We start from the raw sequence: 16,440 nt of genomic DNA, 5'->3' as shown, positions 1-16,440 counted from the left end.
TTTTTCACGTGCGGAGTCAGCCGTTAAGCCGTTTGAGGTGAGGGAGGGGATGGAGGGGGAACAAACACCAGAAACAGATTTGACCAGACGCCACCAGGATTTGGAAGAGGGAGACAGATAAGAGAGTTCGGTCTTGAGAACGGTGAGATATTGTTTCCTGGCTCTCCTGAGGGTGGACACACACGTGTTTCGGGCTTTGTGAAAGGAAATGAGATTTCCTTCCGTTTGATTTGCTTTCCAGGAGACGAAAGCAAGTTGTTTCAGGGCAACAGCCTCACCACAAGAATCCGTGTCGGGAGGAAGGGTATGACAACTGAAGACGAGATGGGATAAATCTGTGCATGAGAGAGAGCAATTTACTTTGAAAGAATTCCCAGGATGAGTTGATGTCAGAGGCGGTAGAGATGGGAGACCAGTCCAGATGATTGATGGCTGCTTAAAGACCGTGCCAGTTGGCCTGAGTGAAATGCCAGACTCGTTTACGCTGAGGAGGCTCTCTGAGAATGGTCAGAGAGATGTCCACTTTGACAAGCACATGATCAGATGAGCCGATTGGAGCAGAAGAAGAGCAGCAGACATTTTCAGGGAAGTTTGTCATAACCAAATCCAGAAGAGAAGATGCTACGTTGACTGAGATCCGGGTCGGGAAATTGACAGATTGTGTCAGTCACCGTGAGTCGCAGAAGTCCTTTGCTGAAGAGCCATGGCTGGTGAGAGAGGTACCCACACCCAGCCAACTGGCATGGTGACGATTGAAATCACCACATATGAGGAAGAGAGAGTTGGGATGGGTCGATAGAAGTTGGTCCATATTATCAGACAGCGAGATGTAGATGGAGTCATCGCTGTTTGGTGGACGGTACAACACACATATGAACAAAAGGTGGGAGCGCAGGGGAAGCCGTAGCCAAAGGTATTCCTGGGGGTGAGGTGGAGAGAGGGCAGTGGAGGGCGAGTGAGGAAGAGTTTTTTATAAAGATAGCAACCCCACCTCCAGGACGAGGCTCAGGTCTATCATACCGGAGGAGGGAGTAACCTGGGAGAGATACCAAGGCATCAGAGACATCATGAAGGAGGAAAGTTTCTGTTAAGCAGATCACATCTGGTTTGTCAGAAGCAACCTGTATGGAGAGGTCAGTCAAGTTTGAGCGAAGGCCCCGGATGTTTGAGGTCCATACCGTTAATGAAGAGGAAGGGGGAGCATCGGGTCCAGAACAGGTGGGGGGGGGGGGGTAGGGTAAGATGTGGAAGAGGAGGAAGAGGTAGGGAGAGCTGTTGAAGGTGTGTCAGAGATTTCAGAATAGCTTGGAGAAAGGGAAGAATGGGGTGGGCAAAAGGTTTGATGGAGATTGGGTGAGGCACAGTGAGGTGTTATTTGAGGAGGGGGAAGAGCGAGGCAGAAGGTTGGGGGAGATGAAGGTGAAAGTTTGAAGGGGGAAGAAGCAGGGAGGATGCTTTGAGGAGGAGGGGTGAGAGGGGAGTCTAGGAGGGGAGGAGCGAGGGAGAGTCTCGGAGGGGAGGGGTGTGGGGGGAGTTTAGGAGGGAGGGGAGGGAAGAGGCAAGGGGGGAGATTTGAAAGGGATGGGTGATGGGGAGGATTTGGAGGGGAGGGGTGAGATTGGATTTTGAAAAGTGTACGATTCATGGGAAACGAACATTTTTTGCAAAATGAGTTTGAGACCTTCGAGTCAAAAATACGTTTGAGGACACTGGAGGAGGGGTGGAGTTCTGGATAGTTTAGGGAATGTAGAAAGGAGGAACTGTAAGAGATGGTATTATATATATTTTTTGGAATGAATAGATTTGGTGAGCAAGACGAAAGCATCCTTTTGTAGAAAAAGAAGAAAAGGGTGTTATAATATATGAGAGAAAATAGTTGTTCAGGGGAGAGATTATACATTTCTAACCATGTGATCGGTGATCGCGTGATCGCGAACGAAGAACGAACGAACGAACAAATAAGAACAACAAATAAACGAATAAGACCTGGGAAGGAAATATTTTTTTGGGTTTTTTTTTTTTTTTGAGTAGAGATATTAAACAAGGAGGTATGGGGTGAACGACTGGGACGAAACAGAGAACGAAAATAATTGCAGCGCATTCGACGAATCGCTGAGAGAAAAACAAAACCACAAGGTCAGAGACGGTACGGTAGCCAAGCCTACGAGTACTAGGCCTCAGAATACTCGATACGCATTAACCGACGATTGTGTATACATGTACGAAAAATTAGCACCGAAAATTTTCCAAAAGATACGCTATAGATGCATACACCGAAAGATAGATACAGTCTCGACAAAAACACAATTGAGAAAGATCACTTAGCTTCGAAAGCGTGAGCGCATGGAACAGCTTCGAAAAGACGTGACCTCGCCGTGATCTCGCGAGATCTCAAAGGGGGTCATTAACCAGTGTGGCAGCTACATTCAAGTGAAAGGTGTGCACAGAGGGAGCTGCAGATGGAGGAAATGTTGAGTTGGATCTTGGAGACTGCGTGAAGCTGGAAGGTGTGAAAACATTTTGTTACCTTGGAGACATGCTGAATGGAGAAGGTGGATCAGTCTCGGCAAGGGTTGCTGGAGTGAGATGTGCATGGAAGAAGTTTCGGGAACTGAGTGGCGTGCTGACGAGGAGGGGAGTGTCGTTGAAGCTGAAGGGAAAGTTTTATGCTGCATGTGTGAGAAGTGTTATGATTTTTGGGAGCGAGACATGGGTAATGAACGTAGAGCAGCAACTAAGGGTGGAAAGGGTGGAAATGCGAATGGTTTGGTGGATGTGTGGAGTATCGTTGAGAGAGAGGAAGACAAATGATGAATTGTGAAAGATGATGGGAATAGAGCCTGTGATGGTTGCTGTGAAGAGAAACAATTTGAGATGGTTTGGTCATGTGTTGAGGAAGGATGAAAGTGACTGGTTGAGAAGAGTGATGGAAATGAATGTCGAAGGAAGTAGAGGACGAGAAAGACAGAGAAAGACTTGGTTAAAGATGGTCGAAGAAGAAATGCGGGCAAGGGGGTTAACAAGGGGAGATGCAGAAAATAGGGCAAAATGGAGAAGATTGTCATGGGGACCGCAAGGCTAACCCCCGCTCTTGCAGGGAAAATGGCCTTAAAATGCCTGTTGTTGAACCAATAATACAGCGAGATGGACGTTTGGTTGCCGTTGATATTCGTAATCCTGACATCGTGCCTGCTATCGTTCACATTGATCCAATTGGCAAAATCGGATACTGGTGTTTAATCCACAGGAACCTACAAAGGAGTATATCTATTCGAAGCTACTTCAAAGAACACCATAATTCCCTGTCTCTCTTTGTTCTTCCAACAAATGTCTTTCTGGCACATTGTTGAAGAATTGTGCAGTCTGAGTGTTTGCCACCACGAAGTTTGGCCTTTTGAAAGTTTATATTTGTGCAAAATGCCGGCAAATTGTCATTTACCGAATGTGCTTGAAACCCGGACTTTAATTGCCATTAAATACTATGTTAAACAAGTGAAGAATTGGACAGATCAGATCACAAACCATGCTCTATACAGAGCGCCGGTGCTGCCGAATCGGTTTCTATGGCTGGCTGTGGTGACTTCTGAACGGGACGCCACTCTGATGTAGGAAGTCAGGGCAAGAACTTGGAATTTGTTCAGGAAGCTGATGATGACTTGCCTACTCTTCACAAAGGAAATGTGGGATGTTTAACGTCCACCAACTAATGTCGGCAGACTGGACGCCTCGTCTCACATCCAACTGAGGGAAGGCACACACATTGAAGAATCGCCCTGCCTCTGAAACACCGTGATGACAGTTTGTACAGTCGTGGCCAAAAATATCGGCACCCTTGCACTTTTTTCAAATAATGCACCATTTCTTCCAGAAAATTGTTGAAATTAAAAAATATTTTGGTATCCACAAATGTATTTCTTTGGTTTGCAATGGAACAAAACAAAAAAAGCTGAAAAAATTACTAAATCTTAGCTTATTCCACACAGAAATCCTAAAATGGCCTGGACAATATTATTGGCACCTTTTAGAAGTCGTTAGAAATAAGTAGATTTCAAGCAGGTGATTCTCCTTTACTTTGGAATTGAACTCACCACAGGTACCTGCAATATAAAAATCACTCATTCAACCAGTTTGAATGGAGAAAAGGAGTCATTCTGCTGTTATGGCACTGTGTGCACCGCAATGAGCATGGAGCAAAGAAAGAAAACCAGAGAATTGTCTGAGGAGGTCAGACACAAGATTGTAGCCAAGCATGGACAATCTCAAGGCTATGAGTCCATCTCGAGAGACCTTGATGTTCCTGTGTCCACCGTACACAATGTTATCAGGAAGTTTAAGACCCATGACACTGTCGCCAACCTCCCTGGAAACTGTCATACCTCCCTGGACGTGGCGGCAAGAGAAAACTTGATCGAAGATTGCAGCTAAGGATTGTTTGAATGGTGGAGAAAGCACCTCGATCAACTGCCAAACAGATTCAAGCTGACCTTCAGACACAAGGTATGACAGTTTCAACTCACATCATCCGTCGCCAACTCAATGAAAGGGTGTTCGATGGTCGGAGACCCAGGAGGACCCCACTGCTGAGAAAGCCCGACTGAAGTTTGCCATAATTCTTCTGGGAGGATGTCCTGTGGACAGATGAGACCAAATTAGAGCTTTTTGGTAAAGCACATCCTCACTATGTTTACAGAAAACAAAATGACGTCTTCAAAGAAAAGAACACCTTCCCTACATTCAAACAAGGAGGAGGTTCAGTGATGTTTTGGGGTTGCTGTGCTGACTGCCACTGAGTGCCTCGAATATGTGCATGGCATCATGAAATCGGGAGATTACCAAGGCATTTTGGAGCGCAATTTTTTAACCCAGTGTCAGAAATCTTGGTCTCCGTCGAAGGTCATGGGTCTTGCAGCAGGACAATGACCCCAAACATACTTCAAAAAGCACCCATGAATGTTTCAAGACAAAACGCTAGCTAGACTGTTCTGAAGTGGCCAGCAATGAGTCCAGATCTAAATCCCATTGAACACCTGTGGGGAGATCTGAAAACAGCAGTTGGGAGAAGACACCCTTCAAATCTGAGAGAACTGGAGCAGTTTACACAAGAAGAGTAGGCCAAACTGTCAGTAGAGAGGTGTAGGAAGCTCATTCATGGCTATAGGAAGCGCTTGACTGTGGTTATTTTGTCCAAAGTCTGTGCTACCAAATATTAAGTCGAGGGTGTCAATAATTTTGTCAATGCCGTTTCTTTTTATTTTCTGATTTAAAAGGATATATTAAGTTCTGAATCAAAAACACATGTTCTGTAATATTAACAGTGAAATAAAGAATTGTGTAGACCGAAACTTTTGTCAATTTCAACTTGTTTTTTTTAGAGAAAATTGTGAGTTATTTGAAAAAAGTGCAACTGTGCCAATATTTTTAGCCCTGACTGTAGTTCGCTCAAGATTCAAACTCGGGCTAAATGGCTTGGAGGCGAGTGTGCGTACCTATAGGTTATCCTGCCAGCCCTGAATAAGTTAATCATCAACTAAAACTACTTCTGTGACATCAACGAGCCGGCGCGATAAATCCCATAGCTTGGTTGTCCCTATGTTTTGCAGACAATCGGACATTTTCTTGTATTTTTAATATTCCTGGGATAACCTTAGCATTCTCAATTCTATTGGCCTATTGTACAGTGCCTTCAGAAAGTATTCACATGCCTTGACTTTTTTCACATTTTGTTGTTGCAGCCTGAATTTAAAATTTATTAAATAGTTTTTTTTTTGTCACTGTCAAAACAAAAACAAAACGAACAAAATTCCACGTTGACATTATGGGATATTGTGTGTGGATCAGTGACAAAAAAATCTAATTTTAATCCATTTTAAATTCGAGCTATAAACAACAAAATGTGAAAAAAGTCAAGGGGTGTGAATGCTGAATACTTTATGAAGGCAATGCATTTACAAAGCAGGCCAATTCACAATCATATATGTATAAGGGGATTCACAAACAATTATTCACAGGTACGTACGTATACATTCCAACTTGTCCCCTTAATTGAGATCCGCACCCTTTGATCCTTGTCGGCCACTTATCAACTTTACAATAACCTGGCACCAACAGCCATCCGGGCAAAAGAGAGATTGGGAAGGGGCAAGATAACATGAGATGCAAGAGAAAGAAGATTGGGTCATGTGTTTCGCAGTCCTCATTGCAAAACCTCCCGACGATGTGTGTGTTCTAACCAAATCTTATGCATCTTAACACTGAGAGGAAGTTAATATATCGGGCTTGTCTATGCACAGGGTAAGTTTTTGAAATGATGATGTTTACTGTTAATCATTTTTGGGGATGGGGGGAGGTGATTGGAAGGTGTATGAACCGTGAGTGCCATTGTTAAAATAAAGAACAAATGTTTGGTTCCAGAGCCACAAGAGAATTTACCCGATTTTTGCATCTATTGGTGAAATGAGGTGGTCTGTTTGTGTTATCATTATTGCTGCTAGCTAATTGTACAAACAGAAAATTTGCTACAACTTGACTCTCTCATCCATGGATATTTTTCGTATTTCGATCTCTATTCTCATGAGTCCTATTTGTGTTCAGGAACACAACAATTATTATCGATAACCATTTTGAAATTACCACTATCATGTAAATGCTGAAAATTAGGTTTAAAAGATTGTTTGAATTGCAGATTTCGCTACATGGGCCGGGCGAGCAGAACCGAGTCGATGTAAATACTAAATTTGCCCTCCAAAGCCAGTCTCTGACTAGCAGTAGGTATCCTCTGTCGGACAAAGTTTGTCCTTGGCACACCTGAACCTAAAACCGAATAAAGGTGAAAATGTGAGGCAGAAAGAAAAGAATAATTACATACCCAGAACATGCATCGAACCCAGGGCCGCTGGTGAACCGTACCAGTACTCTCGTAGATTCCTGGTCTGGCCATGTAATTTTCCCACATCTGTCAATATATATAAATATAAAATATATATACATATAATTTTATTTTTTATTTTTTTAGAAATATATATATATATACATATATATATATATAAAAAAATTTTTCTTTTCTTTTTAGAAATATATATAATCGAAAAAAATTTTTTTCATTTTTAGAAAAACTTTATATATAGGCCTATTTTTTTTTAGAAATATATATATATATATATATATTTCTAAAAAATATATGTATATATTTCTAAAAACAAATTATGTATATATATATATATATATTTCTAAAAAGAAAATATAATTTTATATACATATATATTTTATTTTTTTTAGAAATATATACGTATATGTATTTCTAAAAATAGAAAAAATGGAAAAGGATGTAGAGATTATCATGTTAAACCAGCCTTACATCTTTATTTGAATAATGGTTGTCGACACAGTCTTATCGCACGAAGCATGTACCATTTTTAGTCTTTTGACTAAACTAGGGCATGCCCGTACTATATATATATCTAAAATTATATCCCCCCCCCCTCTATTTACATGAAATGGTTTGGTCCAGCGAACGGCTTGCGAGTACGGTGACAATCCCCCCCCTCTATTTACATGAAATGGTTTGGTCCAAAGCGAACGGCTTGCGGAGTTTGGTAAAGAAATCGCCATAGCTCGGTAACTACTTGTCCGATTAATATGAAACCTTGAAAAGGCACATCCTCGGGTCCCCAGCAATATACCTGGCAAGTTTCAAGTATATCGGACCCGTGGTTGTCGAGAAACAGCGGTCACAGACAAACAAACACACACACACACACACACACACACACACACAGACACACACACAGAGATTACTGGAATTATAGATAGATGACTCGGCCAGGGTTGGAACTTCCGACCTCAGACTTGGAGCGGCGGTGTAACCGTGACGACCGCCTCTCCTGGGTTCCGGTCTATCCACGTGCGCATGCGTAGGCGGAAGTCGTACAACAGACCATCGGGCTTTACGAGGTTTGCCTTTACGGCCAATAAATCCGAGGATTTTCCTGGCGATAGGTGTTATTTACGATTGTCCGATGGTCTATACAAAACACTGCTGCTACTACGGGCCTTGTAATAGCGACACCAGGTATGCTGATAGGCCGCATATGCAGGGAGTGTGGTTTCTGCTCTTCCCGAAGCCCATTACGCAACCTGAAAAATGCGATCGCTGGATTCGAGCTTGTGGCCACCCCCGAGACACCTTCCACCGAGACAAGATAACAAGATCCACGTTTCTGTGCAGTAAACATTTCGTTGGAGGCAACGGCCCGACCGAGGAGCATCCGGATCCGATTGCAGCCATGACCGCCTGTCCTGAACAGGTGAGAGCGCTTCGTGACGACCGAGCACAGGTCAATCGGTTCCCGTTTCATCCAAATGTGGTTGAGTGAGGGGATCTGACCTCACAGCTTTCTTCCAGACCACGAAAGGCAACCACATCTTACCAAAGGCGGTTTGACCTCGATTTTGGGGGACACGGGCTTAATATTAATAATGGGTAGCTCGGTGGGGACAGGACAGGGTGGGGTGGTTAAACGGGTTTTGAAAAGATCATGGTTTTGGAATGGGGATGATCTGAGATGGTGGTGAACAGCTGTGTTGAAGACTTCGAGGGAAGAATGAGTAAGTTGGTTCCACAGGTGGGGAAAAGTAACAAATGAGTGGGGTTGGAGGTGAGCAGTGATTCTGCATTTTGGAGGTTTTACTGCAAGGGGGTTGATGGTGGACTGTGTTCCCCTACAGAATCATGGGAGGGACGTAGCCAAGACAGGAAGGAGGGTGTAAGACCAGAAAGGAGGAGGAAGAAGACAGAGAAACCATCGATCTGGTCTGTCAACGATGGCGAAGTGGTCGGCCCATAGACACAGCTTCATTGCGGGAGATTGCAAGGATCTTGAAGGCCTTAGTTTCCATGGTGTTGTGGCGGACACGAAAGCTCACTGGCGTGATGGCATCATTCCGCGCACCATGTGGGCGTCGGCCACGCCAAAGGGGTAGGCGTGGCCTCGGGATATATACGGGGCGCGCAGCCCCGAGCACTCCAGTGCTACAGTAGGGCTCTTTCAATAAAGACTTTTGATTTACCGCGTTGTCCGCTTCCTCCTTGGTAAGCAAGTAGCGCGCGTAGCACCGCGCTTCATTTGGTGACCCCGACGTTGGCTCAGCCGTCGCTGACCATCCGAACACGCCATAGCAATGGCAATCAACGCGGTCAAGCTCCCTGAGTTCTGGGAGGCCCAAGCCGAGCTCTGGTTCGTGCAGGCCGAAGCCCAGTTTCAGCTTCGGCGCATCACGGGCGACGCGACGCGATACTACCACGTCGTCTCCGCCCTCGGGCCCGGCACAGCCGCCCGGGTCGTGTCTGTCCTGAGGAACCCGCCGGACGACCACAGGTACGAGTCGATCAAGCGTCTCCTCCTCGCCACGTTCGGCCTCACGGTGGACGCACGGGCCGACCGCCTCCTGGACCTCCCCGAGCTCGGCGACACGCGACCGTCGGTCCGAATGGACCATATGCTGTCGCTGCTGGGTGATGAAACCCCGGATTTTCTATTCCGAGCGCTATTTCGACGCCAGCTGCCGGCACAAGTACGCCTCGCGTTGGCCGGTTCCATGATAACGGAACCCCGAGCTCTCGCTGCCGAGGCCGACAAGTTCTTCGCGGCTTTAGACATGCGGGTGAGTTTCGGTGCGGCCGTCGCGGCTCCCGGGGCGGCTGCGGCTGCGCGCCCCTACTCCGAGCCCGAAACTGCTGCGGGTGACCACCCCTACTACGCGACGCACCGCGTGGCCGCTGAACCTCCTGCGGGTGACTACCCCTACTACGCGACGCACCGCGTGGCCGCTGAACCTCCTGCGGGTGACCACCCCTACTACGCGACGCACCGCGTGGCCGCTGAACCTCCTGCGGGTGACCACCCCTACTCAGAGGGGCGCCTCGTGGCGGCCGCCACGCCCACCTCCGCCGCCGCGGAAAAAACAGCAAGCCTGGTGCCGGTTTCACACCAAGTTCGGCCACGAGGCTCGGCAGTGTCGCCCGCCTTGCTCATTCGGCAGGTCGGGAAACGCCCGGGCCGGCCCTCGGTAGTGGCACTGAGCGCCGGCCGTTCAAACAGCCTACAGTTCATAACGGACATCCGGCACGTCGCGGGGAAGGACAACCCGGTGGCGGATTGCCTTTCCCGGTCCGTCGCCCACGCAGTCCACCTCGGCATCAACTATGCCCGGATGGTGGCGGACCAGGCCGCCGACCCCGGCGTCCAGGCCTTGCGGACCGCCGTCACGGGCCTCCGCGTCACCGAGGTGCCGTTCGACGGCGCGGGCACGGCCCTCTTGTGCGACATCTCCCTCGGGCGGCCTCGCCCCATCGTGCCCGCGGGCTGGCAGCGCCAGGTTTTTGACGCCATCCACGGCCTGTCCCACCCGGGCACGAAGGCCTCCCAGAGGTTGGTCGCCGACAAGTTTGTCTGGCATGGCCTCCGGAAGGCCGTCTGTGGCTGGACCAGGACGTGCCTTGCGTGCCAGCGCGCGAAGGTGCACCGACACACCCAGGCCCCATTGGCCCCGTTTACGGTGCCGGAACGTAGGTTTGACCACGTTCACGTGGACCTGGTGGGACCTCTGCCCCCCTCGCGGGGTTTCACCCATGTCCTCACAATGGTGGACCGCACCACCCGGTGGCCGGAGGCCGTGCCTTTGGTGGCGACGACGGCGGCGGACGTCGCGCAGGCGTTCATCGCCACCTGGGTCGCCCGGTTCGGCGCCCCCTCGGACATCTCGTCCGACTGTGGCCCCCAGTTCACCTCGGAGCTCTGGGGGGCGGTCGTGCGGGGGCTCGGGGTCCAGCTGCACCGAACCACGGCCTACCACCCCCAGGCCAACGGCCTGTGCGAGTGGTTCCACGCTCGTTGAAGGCCGCACTCCGGGCCACCCTCCGCGACGGCGGCTGGGTCGACAGGCTCCCCTGGGTCCTGCTGGGCCTCCGGACGGCGCCCATTGACAACCTGCACGCATCCGCGGCGGAGTTGGTCTTCGGACAACCGCTGCGGGTGCCGGGCGAGTTCCTCCCCGACCCCACGGCACCATGGTCCGCCTGCGGCGCAGGAGCGATCCGCGCTGCAGGAGACAGCCCGGAGGTTCGACCCGGCGCCGACGGCGCACCACGGGCACCCACCTACGCACGTCGCCCCAGAGCTTCACACCGCGGAGTAAGTCTTCGTCCGGCACGACACCCACCGGACACCACTGCGGCCCCCGTACGACGGGCCTTTCCGCGTGCTGGAGACCGGGGTGAAACATTTCACCTTGGACATCGGCGGTACTCCCGACCGCGTCTCCGTGGACCGCCTCAAGCCGGCCCACCTCAACGTGGACCACCCACCGCCGGTGGCTCGGCCCCCGTGTCGGGGCCGCCCCCCTGCGGGTGGACCCCCGGCACCGCCCAGCCCCGCCGGCACACCGCCCCCCCCGGTCCTGCACCCATCCCGGGTGCAGCCGGAGGCATTCCAGCGGGCATCTCTGCACCCCGGACGCCGCCAGTTGCCAGAGGGCGCTTCGGCCGGGTCATCCATTTCCCCCTCAAACTGACCCTCCAGGTGCGCGGGAATTCTGGGGGGGCGCGTGTGGCAGACACGAAAGCTCACTGGCGTGATAGCATCATTCCGCGCACCATGTGGGCGTCGGCCACGCCCGAGGGGTACGCGTGGCCTCGGGATATATACGGGGCGCGCAGCCCCGAGCACTCCAGTGCTACAGTAGGGCTCTTTCAATAAAGACTCTTGATTTACCACGTTGTCCGCTTCCTCCTTGGTAAGCAAGTAGCGCGCGTAGCACCGCGCTTCAGTGTCAAGCTGAAGAAAGTGAGGTAGGGTCGCCAGCCCAGAGGTGAGGGAGAGCAGTTCTCCATCAAGTTGTGGATGAAGGCCTTGTCGGTGGATAGGAGTTGGATCGGAGTTCAGGTGTGCCAAGGAAGGACTTTGTATGATAGAGGATGCCAACTTAGAAATGTGGTTTGTCCAAGAAAGATCATGGCTGATAGTGAGATCCAAGAGTTTGAATAAATAACTGAACCTCGTCAAGAGGATTGTTAAGTTGATGAGGTGGGTGGAGGGTGAGGTTTGTGTTGTATGTTTGTGTTCTATAGTGTTCAAGTTTATAATTCAATTTAAATAAAATAAATATTTTCAAGGTTGTAGAAAAAAGAAAAAAATTCGGTAAGTTTATCGCCATTGACGCAGTGTCTTTTACGCCACCTTATTTAACTAGTTACATTCGTTCTTCATGCTTGTTGTTTGTGTCCTTTATGATCTTAAAAATAAGAAGTTTCATGTTTGGAATGATTTTCAATCTCGTTTTACTGCCAGACAAATACAGGTAGAAAGTTTAAAAAAAAAATTTTTGTTAAATCTCTATGTGCGGTCGGTGCAAATTCAGAGACAAAGTAGTAATAAATAGCAGATTTGAGTTCCGATTCATGTTCAAAATATAACGTTCAATTGAAATTAGGTTGTTCCTCGATCATAAACTGACGTTTGTAGACAGACAGACAGACAAAGTGAACCAATTGCTTATCCCTGCTTTTCGATTCGCTCGTTTGGTGTAATAAACTGAAGTCAACTGCTATTTACCATACAACAACCAAGAGAACTCCCTCACTACACCTTTACCATTTACCAAGCAATCTGACTCGGAGGAGGTTGTGCGTTGAGCTCGAGTCGAAATGAAACTCCGAATGGACGAGTGTATGCCGTTTCCTTTTCCTGGGGAAATTAAATCCCATCTGATTAAACACTGGGTCTCCAATCACATGGTCGACTGAATGACTTAAAGTCGTGGAGGAATACAACCCGAGGTTGTTTGAAGCAAATGATTCAGGGGTCCTGGGTTCGAATCGACGACCTCTCCCAAATTCAAATTCATTACTTATCCACTACTAAGCATTCTCCATTTAGACCCTTCAGACCATGTAAAACCCCAAAGACCGCTCAAGACCATATACTCCCTTTTAAACTTTAGATCCCCTTTACCTTTAACTTTAAGATCTTTTTGATCCTTTGGACACCTTCGCCCTTTATACCTTCCACCCCTTAAGTCTCTTGACGCCCTTTAGACCTTCCACCCCTTAAGTCTCTTTACGCCCTTTAGTTTAGACCCTTTAGACCTGACGCCCCTTAAGTCTCCTGACTCCCTTTTGACCCCTGAGACCTTAACACCCTCAAGATCCCTTACACGCTTCAGACTATTTATACATCTTCGACTTTACTCTTTAGGCTGCAATGATTCAGTCGGGGTTCGAACCACCGGCACCGACCTTCCAGATTCCGAGCGGACGCTGCATTGCGCCACCGAGTGTGGTATTCCGTGTGCACTGTATGTACACCAACCTACTTACACCTCGTAACCAAATGGCAGTAAATGATATTTAAATGTATTATTTATCAAATAGCAAGCGATCGTTATTGCTTGGTGAGGTGCGTATTGTGTTTAAAACTATCCACGTGGCAACCGGCGAACGCACGCGTTGCCTGACCTTTGACCACGTGACGTGGGCGGGGCTGTGCGAGCGGAAGTCCCAATGTCATCGTAATGTCGTATCCGGTTCCATTTGAAAGTGTTTAACGGCGTTGAAGGTAATCATTGCGAAACGGTGCATCTCCGCGAGCTGGTCAAATACAAATGCAGATCTGGTTTAAACCTCTAAGTTTTCACGAAACCAACGTGGACCAGATGAATGGGTTCAGCAAGTCAGACGGACTTGTGCAGACTTTAACTTGAGTGGTCGACGTACCACTCCGTCCTTTGCGGTGAAGACCGTTTTGACCAGCAACCCCATATAATGTTCTTTTGCAATGAACGTACAACACAAACATAAACTAAAGGGGTATTCTATGTCGATGGTATTCGAACGAAAAATCACTCCGTCGGTGAATGTTTCCTCGATTAATGTTGGGCCTCGCGTGCCCCTCGGTGCCAGTGGTGTGAGGCCCGGTGCGGAGCAGGACCGTCGTGCAGACAGAGGCACAAATGTGTGAGGCATCAACATGAGAAAGTGTAAACACTGCTCTGGACGAGCTTCAAATAAAGCGACTATCTCGTGGTAAGGCTGGTTAAAAAAATTTCCTGTTTATCATCACTTTTTTTTTTTAACGTGGGTCGAGAGGGAAGGGTTTTTTTTTGTTTTTGTTTTGTTTCAGAGTGAAATTTTAATGCGCACAACATGTTTTTTTCTTAAATATACTTGATCGGACATATATGATGAATCATGTTATGATTTCTAAACTAGTAAACCTTCGTATGTACGCACTGATACGATTCAAATAAAGAAACCTATGTCACATCGAGTTCTGTTTACTTTTAATATTTGCTGATACGTATAACAATGGTAGACCAAAACTTCGGCTTTTAAGAATAATGTCCGGTTGCCATACATGTATCTATCAGCAGCTATTGCCATGGCATTCATACATATCGAAAGCATTATGTTCATTGGTCTTCTGTTGGTTTGGCTGATCCAGGACAGTAATAACGAACTCAATGAAATTTCCAAGGGTATTGATGACATCTGCCAATGTTGAATCTCTAGCTGCAACATGGGTCATAGTCTTTTTATCTCCCACTGAGATGTTTACCACTCCATTGGTGTCCTCAATTGGTACACCTGAAAAAGAAAAATCACGATAAAATATACTTGTACATTGTCTATTATACTGTTTACCTATCAGCCAAGCCACAAATATATCAAGGTTCAATCAACAAAAATGTGGGGAAAAACTGTACATTGAAAAAATGAGCAGCCCCCCCCCCCCCCTTACACACACACACACACACACTTCCTTTCAACTAATAATTGCAAGTATTCATCAGTCTCAGATCAAATTCAGTGTTTTGTACTGAAATTCTGTTTTTTCCAAGTCTGAATTTGGTTTGGAATTTTGAACCACCCGGGAATGAAAACTAGAAATACAGATCTGGGATCCCAGTACAGATATATCGACAGATTTTAGTTGAGAACAGAACTGGAGTCCAACATTTCCCACCATTCTTTATGAATAAAATAAGGAAGTGCACACCCCATTTATCAGAAGCAAAATCTTGCGGTCCACGTAAATGGCGAGTGAGGGGGAAACCTGCACACACTAAATATTCAACAACAACAACGTACATTAAAACGGTTATATTTCTTACCATCAAGCGTTCCCGACACGAGCTCATAATACAGTTCGTCTAGTGATATTTTCTGGCACTTTGACACCACCCCAGGCCTTTAGAACACTGGACGTTCGCCGAATTTGGCAAACAACGAACGACATTTTCTGTCAAACTGTCGCGCACATGTAACTTGGCTCAGACAGTACGCGAGCACATACAAAATTCGAACCTGTTCCACTGAGCGGGAACGGATTTTAGACTTCGCGAGCAAAAAAAAAAAAAAAGATTTTTTTAGGGGCGGACAACCTTTATGGGGAGGGCGGCCATGATAAACAGGAAAAAAAATTTTAGCCAGCCTTAAATCCAGTCTGTGGACTACCATGGGTCATCGTGCACCCGCGCATCCCAGGCATCCCATCCTTCACCCCACCCATCCCATCCTCCACCCCACCCATCCCATCCTTCACCCCGCCCATCCCATCCTCGACCCCGCCCATCCCATCCTCGACCCCGCCCATCCCATCCTTCACCCTACCCATCCTCCACCCCACCCATCCCATCCCATCCTCGACCCCACCCATCCCATCCTCGACCCCACCCATCCCATCCTCCACCCCACCCATCCTCCACCCCACCCATCCTCCACCCCACCCATCCCATCCTCCACCCCACCCATCCTCCCACCCATCCTCCACCCCACCCATCCCATCCTTCACCCCACCCATCCCATCCTCGACCCCACCCATCCCATCCTTCACCCTACCCATCCTCCACCCCGCCCATCCCATCCCATCCCATCCTCAACCCCACCCATCCTCCACCCCACCCATCTTCCACCCCACCCATCCTCCACCCCACCCATCCTCCACCCCACCCATCCCATCCTTCACCCTGCCCATTCCATCCTCGACCCCACCCATCCCATCCTTCACCCTACCCATCCTCCACCCCGCCCATCCCATCCCATCCTCAACCCCACCCATCCCATCCTCCACCCCACCCATCCCATCCTTCATCCCACCCATCCGCTTCTCCACCTCGCCCATCCCCTCTCATGATTAAATCCAGTATGTGGGCTACCAGGCTACTAGCGGTTACCGCGCACCCTCTTCTACCACCCCCAAATATAACCCTGCCTATTTGGTGTCAAAATGTTCATTGGATGTCCCACAGATGGGAAAATGATGTTAACGTTGAATTATTTGGGTTGCACTTCCTTTAACATATTGATCTCGACATGTAGCTAATGTGTCGCATTTGAACAGTTTATTTGAGTTTAACTTAAGAAGGATATGGACAGTCAAGTCATCA

Source organism: Myxine glutinosa, chromosome 2 (genome assembly GCF_964187855.1).
Source record: "Myxine glutinosa chromosome 2, kmMyxGlut1.1, whole genome shotgun sequence".
Classification (NCBI taxonomy): domain Eukaryota; kingdom Metazoa; phylum Chordata; class Myxini; order Myxiniformes; family Myxinidae; genus Myxine; species Myxine glutinosa.
The sequence above is the reverse complement of the archived record's forward strand: the minus strand, read 5'-3'. Positions refer to the sequence as shown.